The sequence below is a fragment of the Rhamphochromis sp. 'chilingali' genome (genome assembly GCF_963969265.1).
Source record: "Rhamphochromis sp. 'chilingali' genome assembly, chromosome: 9".
Lineage (NCBI taxonomy): Eukaryota > Metazoa > Chordata > Actinopteri > Cichliformes > Cichlidae > Rhamphochromis > Rhamphochromis sp. 'chilingali'.
Window position 1 is genome coordinate 7,041,003 of NC_137936.1, and position 14,498 is coordinate 7,055,500.

The 14,498-nt window shown below is 41.1% G+C and overlaps 1 protein-coding gene across 2 annotated transcripts in view; it reads right to left on the reverse strand.

The window, feature by feature from the left end:
* The window catches only part of cntn4 (contactin 4), a 215,764-nt gene extending 208,158 nt beyond the window's left edge, over positions 1-7,606 (reverse strand). For both annotated transcript variants that reach the window (XM_080891754.1, XM_080891753.1), the window contains exon 1: positions 7,081-7,606. The gene's annotated coding sequence lies outside the window, so the exon portion shown is untranslated. The remainder of the gene's footprint in view (positions 1-7,080) is intronic.
* Between the last annotated feature and the right edge of the window lie 6,892 nt (positions 7,607-14,498).

Sequence of the window (14,498 nt, forward strand, 5' to 3'; positions counted from 1 at the left end):
TCAACTTACAATACAAAGAGCCTTGACATGACTGTGTTGTAATTTGTCGCTACATAATTAACATTTAACTGAATAACACAAGCAGGGTGTCCTTGGGTTTGTATTTGGAGTAAGTTGTATTATCTTACTAGCAGACACACAATACATATTTATATTTTCTGTTAGTATTGTATGTTATAGCAGTGGTCCCCAACCTTTTTTGCACCACGGACCAGTTTATGTCGGACCGGCCTTTAAGGTGTCGCAGATAAATACAACAAAATAAAATCAGTACTGGTGCAAAGAAAAAAAAAAGATTTATTCATGGGAAAAGACCCGGGGAAACCGAGTTAACGATAAAAACGCAAAAAATAAAAAATAACCATAAAAACCCTGAAAACCATAAATTTCACACCCGAGCCTCAACTCTTGCGGCCTGGTACTAAACGACTCATGGACCGGTACCGGTCCGTGGCCCGGGGGTTGGGGACCACTGTGTTATAGTATGTATACAGTATGTGACCACTAAGAAATCTCAATGTGAAATATATGAAAGGCACAACTAATAAGTGCACCTGTATGAGAATCATTAAGCTGTTCCAACTGTGCAACATGGTATTGAAAAGACATTGAAAAAAGGATGACTTCACCAGACGTATAAACAGCATCGATATTTGGTTAATAAGTAGAAGGTGAAAAGCCATCATCTTGAGTGCTTGAGAAGATGTCTAAAGCGTCCTTTGTGTCTAATTTTAAGGTTAAGAAGAGAAAAGACACAGTTCTTCCCAAACATCTCATAAGTATTCAGCCGTCTGGTAACCATTCATAACCAAAAACTGTCACACAAAGGCTTGGCTTTACTTTGGAACCACATTCAAACATATTCTAGCCTTGATGGTTGGGCATCATTTAGACATCTTTTAGAGCTCTAATCAAAAGAAAACTTCTCAATGGATTAACAGAAATTAGTAAATGGTTGAAATAAGGCTGAATTCAAGCCTTTGTTACATCCTTAAAAGAAGCTTTTTCACTTTTAACTTTTTGGCCATAACAGGACGTGTTTTTAAAGGCCCGAACAGATTTAGCCTAGAAAACAGTGTCCATTGATGTCTGGTGCTTGGAAGGTTTTAATCAAACGTAACAATGTTATCACTATATCTTAATATATTTTAAATATATTTATACTTCTTCTCTTATTCTCAGTGAGTTCGCATTGTCCAAATGGGGGGACATAACCCTCCACACTTTTGCTCCTGGTTTCAAACTAGTTTCCCAGCATTGAACTAGAATAAGAGTGAAAATCCACCAAAATTATGAAATACTTTAAGCAATTTCCTGTTACACTTTCTGAAGTTTAAATTCAGTAGCAGGTTAGATGATAGTTAAAACTGACTAGAAATGATAAGACTGATGTTTAGTCTCCAAAATGGACACGCAGCAAACACACAAAGGACTTTCTGATAAACTCCAGCTGTATCCATCTCCATCTGGTATCAAACTCCATCCAAAGTTTGTTATAGAGTCTGTTAAACCATCTTAAGTGTTGAGCTCAAGTTCAGACCCATTCAAGGTTAATCCAGAGCTCCAAATTCTGCAACGGTGCTCAACAACAGCACGGCTCATAATAATAAAACTCAGCTTTGTGTCAGCTTTGTGTCAGATTTGTACGCTTCATCTCAAACCTTCAGACTGTTTGAATATACACAACAGATGTTTACCTATTTAGTGAAAATGTCGAAGTTTGATGCCAGAATTTCCAAACCAAGCTGTGGATTTCAGAATTTCACTGTGTTCTGTGCTACTGTTTTTTTTTTAAATAAGAAATAAATAAATAAAAGATCATTTTAAATAAATGAGAAGTTCCAAGCTAAGACACCTTACTCACAGTGAATAACAGAGCCTTGATATTTTTCTCTCATTAAGAACTTTTATCCCATTTTTATCTCAAAAAGCTGTTATTCTTTTGATTTAATCAAGAGATGCTGAGATGTTGCAGAGTGTGATGGTTTATAATGGAGATTATAAACAATTCTAATGGCTTATTTGTCTTATATGGCATTTTATGTAAATTATATGAATTTATGTTACTGTGTATAACTGCTATTTGAAAGATCTTGTGTAACTCAAACCGTGGTATAATAACACATGAAAATGCACTTTTTCACAGGGGAGAGATTGAGCTAAGAGACCAGGTTTCCTTGCATAAATTTTAAAGGGATGTTAAAAAAATATATGAGAATGTTTACAAAAACGCTACATGTAAGTCCTGCAGTTTAAGATATGCCACTTGTTTTCTGTCAGTGTGTTTCTGTCCACAAAGCTGTGAAAAAAAATCAATCGATCGATAAAAAGGGACACATTGTTTCGGGTATATTTGTTGCATTCTTTTGAGTCGTACCAGCCGCTCTATTCAATCCTTTAATGTCGATTCAAACAAAATAACAACACCCCGTGGGGAGCACAGTTCTTATCAAGCGCTTATACTAAATCAGCGAGCACCGCTGTCTCTCACACAACAGCCACACCCAGAGGAGCACAATATTACCTCTGAGAATGTGCTTGTGCGGCTCTTTACTGAAAAGCACACGCACGTTCAAACGAGGTGTAGCATCAAGAAGAATCGCAAATCTGGCCTCATCCCAAGAATACTTGGAAAGGAAATGTTTGCGGGCCTTATATAAGTATGTTTAATAATGCAACATTCCCAGCGCTCAGATCTCCCCCACCCCCCCACCGAAGTTGGTTGCTGTGTGGCGTTGCTCTTATTAAGCACTCAATTAAAGCCATTCCCAAGGAGAGGCAGTGCGCAACAATGTTTGAACTAGGAAACATTGCTGGCGCAGACAGTCTGTGAAGAGTCACCCCAGAGGAGTGCGGTGCCTTGAAACCGGAGGCCTTGAAGTGACAGATCATCATAAAGCATAGCCAAACCAGGGAAATTATTCTAATATGATTGGATTACAAATAGGGCATTTTACAGAACCAATGAGACCGAATAAATAGAGCTGGAGCATAAGCTGTGTCACTTAGCCTTCTTTCAAGATTTTGTAAAATGAAAGTGAACACAGAGACGGGATGCCTAACGTTAATGAAGAGCTCTGCTATATACTCAATTGTACTTAGTCCTGACAATGCACAGAAGTGTGCGCGCAGTTGTACAAAGGGGACGTATTTTGTTGTGTAAATCAGACTTATTCATGAACTTGCTTTGGCTAAATTATGCAACAATTTTTTATCAGCAGCAGATGGATGATTTTATATGTAAGTCCACGCAGATGAAAGATTTGTTTCAATGAAACCAGCTTGTGGTGTGCAGGAAAACATCAAACTGAAGGCAACTCATTTGGAGACGCTGCTTTTGAGGTGCCTTTTTGTTTTGGCAGTAATTGTATTTTTCAGCAGCTGTTCCAAACAGCGAGAACAAAATGCACAAAACTGTATGCTAGCCTCACTGTGAGGTCCTTGCATCGCTTTCCCTTTCATTCTGTGCTGACTCCATAAAGCGCTTTCACTTTCATACACTGAAAACAGAATTCATCTTTTCAGTATCTGCCCGATGGTGCGCTGACATTCCTGGAATACAGCCTAATTACAACTATCGTACCTTTTTAAGAGTTTGGCTGAGGAATAAACATGTAATTTTCCAGGATGCTGCTTGGCAGGCGAGATTTTTTATTATTATTTTTCCCCAACACTCGCAGCACCTTTGTCAAACAACTCTATTATTCCAAACAAGTAATGCATGGCATACATAAAACCGCACCACACTCTGGTAAAGTAGTATCAGGGGCCTGCAGCTTCCTCATCCATTATGGTGCTGTGGAAAAAAATCTCACGGTGCTGTTTGCTTTGAAAATCCAGCAGAGTGAAGCTGAAAAGCAGCCATGCTAAACAACTGACACCAGGCGTGTTTTTATTTACTGTTTGTTACTGAGCATACGTGTGATCAGCGGGGTGGGTGCAAATAGCTATGACAAATATTACAGCGTGTATTAGAAAGCTTATAAAAAGGGACAAGAGAGATCAAACGGCAGATACTAAACAGCCGTGATTCTCAATATGGAAACGTCAGGACCCCGTAAGGTTTACAGCTTCAGCTGACAATTAGGAAATATATTAAAATCTACTCTATGAAATGTAAGAAAGAAGTGAAACAGAAGCAAATTTTTCTCATTGCAAAAAAAAATTGTATCATTCAGAATTTCCGACTTCTTAGATTTCTTTTCTTATATTCAGTAAATTGATTATATTTTCACGTTGGATTGTTGGGAGAACAAAACAACTAAAAATATCCGATTCAGCCTGAAAATGCGACGGTTTTTTTTCCTTCCTTTTGTCTGTTTTCATATTACTTCAAAAAAAATGATTCAACACCTGCAATACAAACAAAAACATACAAACAAATTAAACTGACTTTGCAATAAATGAAAGTGTATACTCTCCACACTGGAGACGTGGAAACCTGAGAATTTTCTGCATTTTTACATATATATGGTAATAATTACCATTAGTTGTCATAGTTAAAGCTAAACTAAATAGTAAAACTAGATTTATTTTAGTGAACCAAAATAAAAAATAAAAACTGGACCTTGGAGAAAAAATTAACTTGGAAAACAGGCTAAAATAAAATAATAAAGAAAATATCTGAAGCCTTGGTATTTGTTAATTGAGTTAAATTAGTTATCAAAAACTGCCTGATGAGGGTTTGATGGATGTTTTTATTGCACTTGTAAATCAACTGCTTAAAAAAGGTTCTGTTAATGTTTTAATATCTGTACTGATTTTCCAACTTTTGCCTCTGACATTTGCCATAAATTAAATAATAAGTAATAATAATCAATACTTACTTACTTAACTTGTACAAACTAAACTAAAACTATAAAAACTAATCAGAAACGAGCAAACCAACTCTGGAAATTAACTGAAATGACAAATAATTAACAACAAAAATTCAAAATGAAACAAAAACTAAGAAGAACTTAAAAAAACTATAACAACAGTACAACTAACTCCCTCTTCTCTGTGTTTTAGCCCATCAAACACCTCGAAACATAAAGGAAGGCAAGCATCCCGTGGCCAGGAGAAGAAGTGGCTTGGAAAATACATCTGCAGAATTTCACGGTCATTAACAGCCATACGTCACTGCAGATTACACAGCAAACTGTAGGAGCGAGCAACAAGTCTCATTATGCGCAGCCTCACCAACTCCCACCCAGCTTCTGCCTCTCACAGAGACTACAGCTGTAATGTTTGTACTTTCAGGATGTCCTGTGACATATCTGCACACATTCAGACTCACGCATTCTCTTTATCTTCGGTTCCGTTCCTTCGGCTAGCTTTCCCGAAGAGGCATGAAATAAAAATGACCTTGATGACACATTTCTGCGATACTTTCCCGAGGAAACCATGCAATGAAATTTTTATGCCAGGCCTCTAAATGCACCTATCCCGGGGTATTTTTAATGTCACTTCTGCGCCTTGGCAGTTCTGACAGGCTTGTTGGTTTTCATGCCGCCGCCAACCATTAAAGTGCTGTTTTTTCTTTTTTCAGTGTGGGCCTGCATCAGTGCGGGCCTGCATCAGGCAGGCAGGGAAATATCAGTCAAGCGCAGCAATTATCATTAACGTTTGTGTGTCATGAGCTGAAGCCAACGGGCTGCTAATTGTGCTTCAGTTTGCCTCTGTATAATTATGCGTCTTTGTATGAAAAGTTTTAGGCCATTTGGTAGTTAAATTACACGCACAATCTTTTTTAACACTCTTAAATATTTATGCTTGGATTCTCAGGAGGGTCTCTGTTCTCCGTTTTGAGGTTCCGAGGCGATACCGTGCAATGCTGTTCAAGAAATAAGACTGAGCTGAGGAATAATCCCCAGTCCTCAACCCTTTTGAAAGAGAAGTATTTCTCCTTTTTCTCGCTGCTGACCTTTAGAATAAGTTCAGCGCTTGTCAAGGTGGATGACAAGCCTGTGCAACAGATTACACACAGAGAGTCACTGGAGCTGCTCAGTCAGACATAAAAACCTAATGCTGAATGAACAATGTAGGTAGGCACGCCAGCGGATTGATGCTCGTGTGCAGCACATTGTCTTGCCCTGCCTGGTGTTAACATTATATTGACACATTTCCTCCTCCTGGTGCCTGCATTAATTTCAGGTTCTTTTTCTGAGGATGGAAAACTAACAGAATCCAGTTCAGTTATCATTTGGAAGAGCAGTTTCGGTTTGGCATGTCAGATGTGCTGAAAACGCACAGATGTCCACATCTATTAAACATATTAAACAGGGTTTATATGGCATTTACTGGCCATTGTAGACTCCAGGCCCTGCACAGGCTGCCCACATACAGCTTATGTAGTGACTGGCAGATGCACTGATTGAAACCATTAGAGATACAGTGACATAAAGGCTGATTCACTACATGATGAGACAACAAAGTGACCACATGACAGGGACTAGAATGAAAACATCTTTGTTCCTGGTCACTTCAGTGGAAATCCTCAAAAGGTGCGTAAATTAAAGTGGGTGTTCCCGCCCCCTAAAATACCTGTGGTATTCAAAGGTGATTCTAAGAAAACGTCTCCTTTTCCTTAATTTCGCTGTGTACAGGACTTAGACGGATTCCTGGGGGCCTCCGTAGGTGGTCAGCAGCAGCAACGGCAACGGAGGCGGCGGCGTAATCAGCCCCAAATCCGCAGGGATTATTGAAGGGCGGGTCAACACTGGAGGATTACTAAACATCTGCACCGATCAGAGAGACGCTCACACACACACGCGCGCAGATTACTTTCACTTCCACCATGATAGTCCCACAACAAAGTAGACAGGCAAATGAGATCAGCAGAGGGTGAAATTCAGAGAAGGCAATCCCGCCCCGCCGCATCCCGTAACACAGCGTCAGGGCTTTAATGTAATCTGGGAAAAGTTGGGATGCGGAGCGGGATCTGTTTGTTTCTGAGCTCCCACTCACAGCTCGGGAGCTCCGCAGCTGGGCTGCTGGAGGTTTAACTTGACAAATGCTGAAGTAACCAAGTAAAAAAGAACACACTACTACTTGTACTACTACTACAACTGCTCCCACTCTTATTAACCGCACACTTACCTTTCCTCGCAGAAGTGATATCTCCAATAATTCACGGCCGCAGATTAATCCGTATTTTGTCACTAAACAAAACTGTGCGTACACACATCACTGTCAAGTCTCGGCGACGCTCCCGGCCAAAAATAGATAGCCTCCCCGTCTGAGTTGTGCGCAAAAGACGCTGCTCCCTTCTTTTGTGTTATCACTGCGCTCTTCTCGTCTGTGCGGCACTACTGTGTCTCCATCCCTGCCTCCCTGCCCCTCTCTCTCTGTCTCCCTGTGTCTCTGAGTGTCAGTAGCACGAGTAGCTGACGGTGTGGCGTCTCGCGGGTTGCATATTGGAAAGTGGAAAGCCTCTGTGTGCTGCTCGCTCACTCCGATGCGTCAAGTCTCCCCTCCCTCCCTGCCTGTACTCGAACCGTGCTGGAGCGGAGCGGAGCGGGACGCACGCACACGCGGCGGAGTGGAAAGCCAGAGAAGGAAGAGGAAAGAGAGAGAGACAGAGAGGGAGAGAGAGAGCGCTGTCTTGTCTGTCTCCCCTACCGACCAGCCTCTTCACTGCTTCGGCCATTCAAGTGGAACAGACACCGACCGTCCTCTTCCTCCTCCTCCCCTTACTACTACTACTTTTTTCCTCACCTTCTCCCGCTCTCTTCCTCCTGCTGGGATGTCTAAGGAGTCTGGCTAAATACATCAAAAAGGGATGTTTGTTAATCGCTTGTTATACTCTGGCAAACAGCCCGTGTAATATTTGTTAGAAGCAGTAAACCACGAAGTTTTTGTAACTTTCTTTAAAGTATTGTCTAAATGTTCATAAATGTTATTTTTTGGTGTGTGTTCGTGTGTGGTGGTCTCATTAAATCCTACATTTGCTGCAAGTGATGTCATTTGAGTCTGCAGGGTTGAGGGAAAACAATGGCACAGAGCTAATGGTGTAATGGCGTGAAAGAAGTGATCTTTTCAGACTTTATTGACGTTTTTTCAGGTTAAAGGTTACATTAGTGTTCATGTGTATGACCATGCAGTGACATTACTCATCCATGTTGCAACATTCAATAAATACAATAATTCAATAAATACATTCCCACATACACCTGAAAATGGAGATTTATTGCTTTTTGCATTATATATTTAAAATAAAAACCCAGAACATATTATTACATCTTCCCACAGTCTAGAGTCACTCAGGCTAGACTAACACTAACACACTGATCAACACTAAAACAATTTTGTCTTGAAACATGTGCATTTGACTGCTTTTATGGGAGGCCAGACTACTGAGCCTGCTTAGATTCTATCCGGGATGGTGTTTTAGTCTGAAAGAGCAGAAACACAGACTTGATGACGAAAGAAATGATAACATATTCCACCTCATTTGCTTCCTGATTCTGTCTTATCAATCACAAAAATGAAGCCAAGACTTCATAACCCATGTAGCATATTATTATTATTATGTATTATACTATCATGCTCTATTATGGACTTTAATCTGAACTATAGTCATGATCTTTTACACACAAATCTTTAGCATCTATCACTAGTAAGAGTTTTAGGACAATTTCTTGTGAAATGTTCACTTTATTAGGAACACTTGCTGTTCATTAGTTGAAACACAGCCGGACAACAATTTAGGTATTTATACATGTTCAAGAAAACCTGCTGAAATTCAAACTCTGAGTATTTCAGAAACTGCTTATCTACTGGGAATTTCTTGCACAAACATCTCTGGGGTTTGCAGAGACTGTTCTGAAAAGGAGAAAATATCCAGTGAACAGCAGTTATCTGGGTGAAAGTGTGCTGATGCCAGAGGTCAGGCCAGACTGCCTAGACTTGATAGGAAGCCAACGAAAGTATCCAGAAGAGCATCCCTGAACACACAGCGCACTATTCTTTGATGAGCTTATGTGAATTGTAGCTCCAGTTTCTTGTTCTTAGCTGACATGAGTGGCAATCAGTGTAGTTTTTGCTGGTGCAGTCAGAGATGCTCTTCTGTATACCTTGACTCTATTGAGTGGTCATTTGAATAACTGCTGGCTTCAGTGAGAGGAAAGCTTGTTGCCCGCTGGAAAAGAGATAATAATAATAATAACTAATGGGGTATTAATGTATTTTCTCAATATAGGGAAATATAGGAGGGGAATATTTAAATCAAGCGCACAAACAGATTTACTAACATTCACAATAGGCACTTTATTGCTACCAACGCACGTCTCATTTTTGGCCTTGATATTGCAGCAGTTATTGCTGCATAGTGAAGGTACGGCATGAGATTTTAGAGAACTCGGAGATGACTTGGAACTTTCAACCTAAAGGAGCCACGCAATACCAGCGACAACAAAACATCTTTCAACTCTTCAATTTTTGACTTCAGGTTCTTTTCAACATACTGTGGCTTCTGTGGCAGGAATTTCACAGCCTGCACAGTGGGGTTCAAAGTGAAATTGCTAAGGAACAGAGAAAAGTGAGGGCTGACAACATTGACTTTGGACAGCATCCTGAAAATAATCAGATCTTGGATGGAGATGAGACGTGCAAAGTCTTAATAGCAGCTAATTTTTTCATTTTGATGTTTTGAATTGGTTTGATAGTTTGAAAGTGTTGTTTGTTTTGGTTCCATTTATTTATGTTAATAAACTTTAAAAACACATTTTCTTAAACTTAAATCAAATTGTTAGAATTTCACTACCATGCACAGACCCAACAGTTTTCACTGTGATCTCAAGAACTATGCTTGAACACAACTGCTTTTAGTGGCAGACCTACACAAATTCATGCATTTGATGATACATTAGATATGGACACAAACACACACGACTCACAAAGTTGAATGGTGACATGGTGAGAGGTTGTCATGGCTACTGAACGGACCCACGCGCAGACAGTTCTTTCAAGGAAACAAAAGGGGATTTATTTACAATAGGGATCACCTTAGTGCAAAATATATGTACAGTGAGTTGGGAGGGGGTCCAGGGCTCCAGGGAGAGAAGGGGGGGGGGGAATCCACACACACGCTTCCTCTTCCACTCAGTCACCGCCACCGCTCCTCCGCACACACGCACTCCTCTTCAGCCGCACTCGCTCCAACACTCCACACACTGCCCCACTTGGACAGGTCCGGTGATTCGGTCCAGAATCCAGGTGGTTCGACGTTCCAGCGGTGAGCTGCTCTGTGCCACTGCCTTAAATAGCAGCTGGGGAAATCAGCCAGATCAGCCGCAGGTGGACACCATCCACAGGGGTGCGTGGGCCAAGAGTGAGAGCCCGTAATGAGCTCCACCCAGGCAGAGAGGAGGAGGAGAGACAAAAAACTAAAACTAACAACAACAAAACCTGTAGCCAGCGTGGGCCAACCAGAGAGACACGGGGACCGTGACAGAGGTGTTGGCAAAGGAAATGAGGGAAGTACACAATCGAGTCCGAGAGTACACAAGGAGCTTGAGGCCTGGTCACCACCATAGGTAGCTGACGGACAAGTGAGTGGAGATGGCCAGGACTCCACCTCAGCCGTTCACTCAGACCTTGACAGAAGAGGGAACCCGAGCAGCTCAAGAATTACGAAGGGATGAAAGAGGTGCTCCAGAGGGTGTGGAAGGTGAAGGCAACAGTGGTCTCTGTGGTAATCGGAGCACTTAGGGCATTGCTATGACATTCCATGTATGACCGCCTGCTGGCATCTTGCTCCTTGTTTTTATGTGTTGGGCTTTCTGAGGGGCATTTTGCCTGCTATGGCTCTGCTGATCTTGTGCTTAGAGCTTGCTCCTGTGCAGCCATGACCAGTGCCTATGTGCAGTCTGTCAGTCCAGCTTTGTCCAGCCATTGGTAGGGCAGATATCAGCCATAGCTTCTATCTGCCTGTGGACATGGTGACATGGACAGGGGTCTGTCTTCTTAGTGCTCTTTGTTTTCAGGTGTTTGCTGCCTGAGGCATTCACCTAGCACATGGTCATTTGTGGCCATCTTCTTTTGTGGACCTTCTTGCTGTGAAATATCAATGTGAAACACTGTGCTACCAAGCTACCTATAGGCTACAATTCCACATAAACACAAGTCCCTATCCTAATGAGGACGCACATATGATTTTTCTCTTTGTATTTATTTATAAAAAATAAGCTGACAACACAAAGCAAAGCTACTTTAAAAACATTAACAGGTAGAGACAGAGGCTGCAGCCTGACAGCTCAGCTGTTTGTTACCTGTTGAAGATCAGAGTGTGGCTTCAGGGCTGGGTTTGCATTTGCTGAGCATTAAAATCTGTCTGTATCCTTGTTTAGGTTGGCGTTAGCATGCTGTCTGTGCAGATGCTTGCAAAGAGCTACAGTTGTGTTAGCAGCATATGCAGTTGTTTCTGTCATGAATGCAATTTGCACATGAATAAGAATAAAAAATTATCAATATCCATGCTGCAGACTGTGCCACTAATTTCCTCCTCCAGCACATGAACTGAAGTCAGCTGACTGAAGTGCAAGTGGAACTGATAAGCAGGATCAATAGGCAAGCAGACCAGCAGTTCCAGAGAAATTAACTACTGGGAACCCATTCCCTTCACACACACACACACACACACACACACACACACACACACACACACACACACACACACACACACACACACACACACACACACACAAACACACACACACACACACGCACGCACACGCACACACACACACAGTGTCTGTCATATATATGTATATCTATATATCTCTATATATAGCTAGCTTGGGATTACCACTGGGACCACTGTTACCTTTACCTTCCACATACTTTTGAGCGCTTCTCTGAGTCCTTGGCACTTCTCCAGCTTCTCGTGTTTCTTCTTCATGATGTTGCTGTCACATATATATATATATATATATATATATATATATATATATATATATATATATATATTATGACTGTACAAAGTATATAGAGGCTGATATAACCTCAATCTTAGGTGCCACAGGTACAATAAATCTGCAAAGTAATAACTTTAAACCACCCACTGATCCCATTACAGTGATTGAAGAACATGCAGGAAGTGCAGTTTTTTCACACATTCCCCCTGCCAATCAGTTATTACTCCCCCTCAAGAAATTCCTCCCCCATCATTTATGTTTTCCTCTGACAATTCACAGGAAAAAGGAAAAAAAAAGCTTTCTTCAATTAAGCTGAATTGCCTTAAAATGATCAATATTTGCCACTGATATTGATAACCAGTGCAGGGAGTACGAGGTCAAGTGGTTCCATAACCCCTTCTGCATTCCCCATCTTAATCAATAAACTGGTTCTATGTACACCTGTAAATCTGGTGGTATTCACTATTTCTATTCTATACACACACAGAGTGTCACAAAGGTGCAGTGTGTGCCAACTGAACCACAGACATTTACATAATCACACAGCCTGTCAGAGCTAAAGAAGTGCAGTGTATCAGCAGGATATCTAAGTGTTGCTGAAGGAAAGTCTCACTGAGGTTTAGCTTAAGATGTGTCAAAAGCTTTAAAGGATGATACCCAGCATCTTTGACAGGTCGTCCCACACCGCATCATTTCTGCCTTAAATGTGGTTCAGAGTGAAGCTCTGACCATCCCTCAGCACAGAAATAATACAAGAGAAGTTGTTGTTTAAACTGGTCCCAAAATGCATCACAACACAGTCCATGCACAAAATTACAAATGCACATGAGCTAAAAAAAAAAAAAGCAATAAAAAACCACACAAACCTCATCTGGCAGCTCCATGCTTATTTCAGAGGTGTGACTTTGTAGGGACGTTGTCTCACTGTGCCATAATTTATTCCCCAAGGAAAGCGCATTTATAACGATTTCTCCTTCCTCATTTACTAGGCCCGTAATAAATATATTTATGGCTCCCTGGGTTTTTAGGCACCACATAGTGCCACATCACATTCTGCTAACAGTTTGGGGTTTTAAAGATTGTGCATTTATCCGAGAAGATTTGCAAATGTACAAAAAATGAAAGCAATGCACGACATCCCAGGACTCTGCAGGGCACTGCAACAAAGACAAAAAACAAATTAAAAAACAAAAAACATTATCTCTTTGTATCATGATCAGAAAGATGTTGCTCATGCCTACCACCCTCTTTTTTGTATTTAAGACTTTGTCAGACACATATATTTCCAAAACGTATATGTGTGGAATAGGTTCATTGCTGTTTCTTTGCGACCACTAGGGAAAAATGGCTCACTGCACTTGCGGTTCTCACCACTCGTCCAGAAAAGTTGGTTATTTTCTGCCCTCCAGCTTCCCTGGTGCATAATGAGCTCATTACAGAGGTCAATCACCCATCTTCATCCACCCATCATGGGTTTAAGCATGCCGACATTTGCTAGCCAGCACAAGACACTGAGTGCAGTTAAACTGTTGGAAAAAGGTGTTCATTCATTCCATCTTTAATTATGATTGGGTGCCACATGTTACTAGGATATTTTGGTCTGAATATTTCAACAAGAATCACACAAGGCCTTTTCTCTGTCCATCCTCTTATCCTTATCGGGGGGGGGGGGGGGGGGGGGGGGGGGGGGGGAAGCTTTGGGAAGAAACCAGAGTTCCTAGAGAGAACCCGTGCAAACGGCACAAAGAAAGGCCAAATGATGGGGTTGAACTCAGGATCATCGTGCTCTGAGGCAACAGTGTTAACCAGTGTGTTGACCAAGGGATAATCCCAATTTTCTAAATTGTGCCTCCTAGAGTCCTGCATCCTGCCTGTGACCCGGTATGCTGCACTGAGCAATCGTGTGGTTCCTAAAATGCATCTGAAGGTCAGCAGACAGAGGAGAGAGCTTGTTGGAGTTTTAATCACCTGCAATATATAAAAGAGACACAGCTGGAATACATAAACCATGGTGGGGAGATGACACATTAAATAACTTTTTGTTTACATGTTGTTTCACTTATTTGAGATGATTAAACTCCTTCCCTATTACTGCGTGTGTAATTTAAAAAAAAAGGCTGATATTGCCGCACTGTGCTGTGTTCTGAATTGAATTAAGTGTCTCTAAATATGGAAAAAACAACAATACAACAATTTCTGTATTATCTGGTGTCAAAAACACAGCAGTAGTTGGTTTAAAACGAAACAAATTATGATGCGACTGGGACAAATGTCATATTTAATTGACATAATTGTAAAATGCGAGGATGTTTAAATATCTTTTGCCTCGACTCTTCCTCGTGCCTCTCCCTCGCCTCCAGTGGGAGGGCAAAACGAAAGTGCAAGGAGAGCAATTTGGGAAATGAGAAAGGGAACATTAAGAAACTCATCAAACCGTGCGTTTGAATTAACCTGAATCTGAACACAAATCTTCCAGTAAATCACTTCAGAGGTTGCACAATTAAAATTATTTCCTATTGGCATAACCAAACCTGCCAAACTAATCTGTGTGTTTTCCCAGGAGAAGCTTTCACCACAGCTAGTTATTGGAGCAGTGGCAAA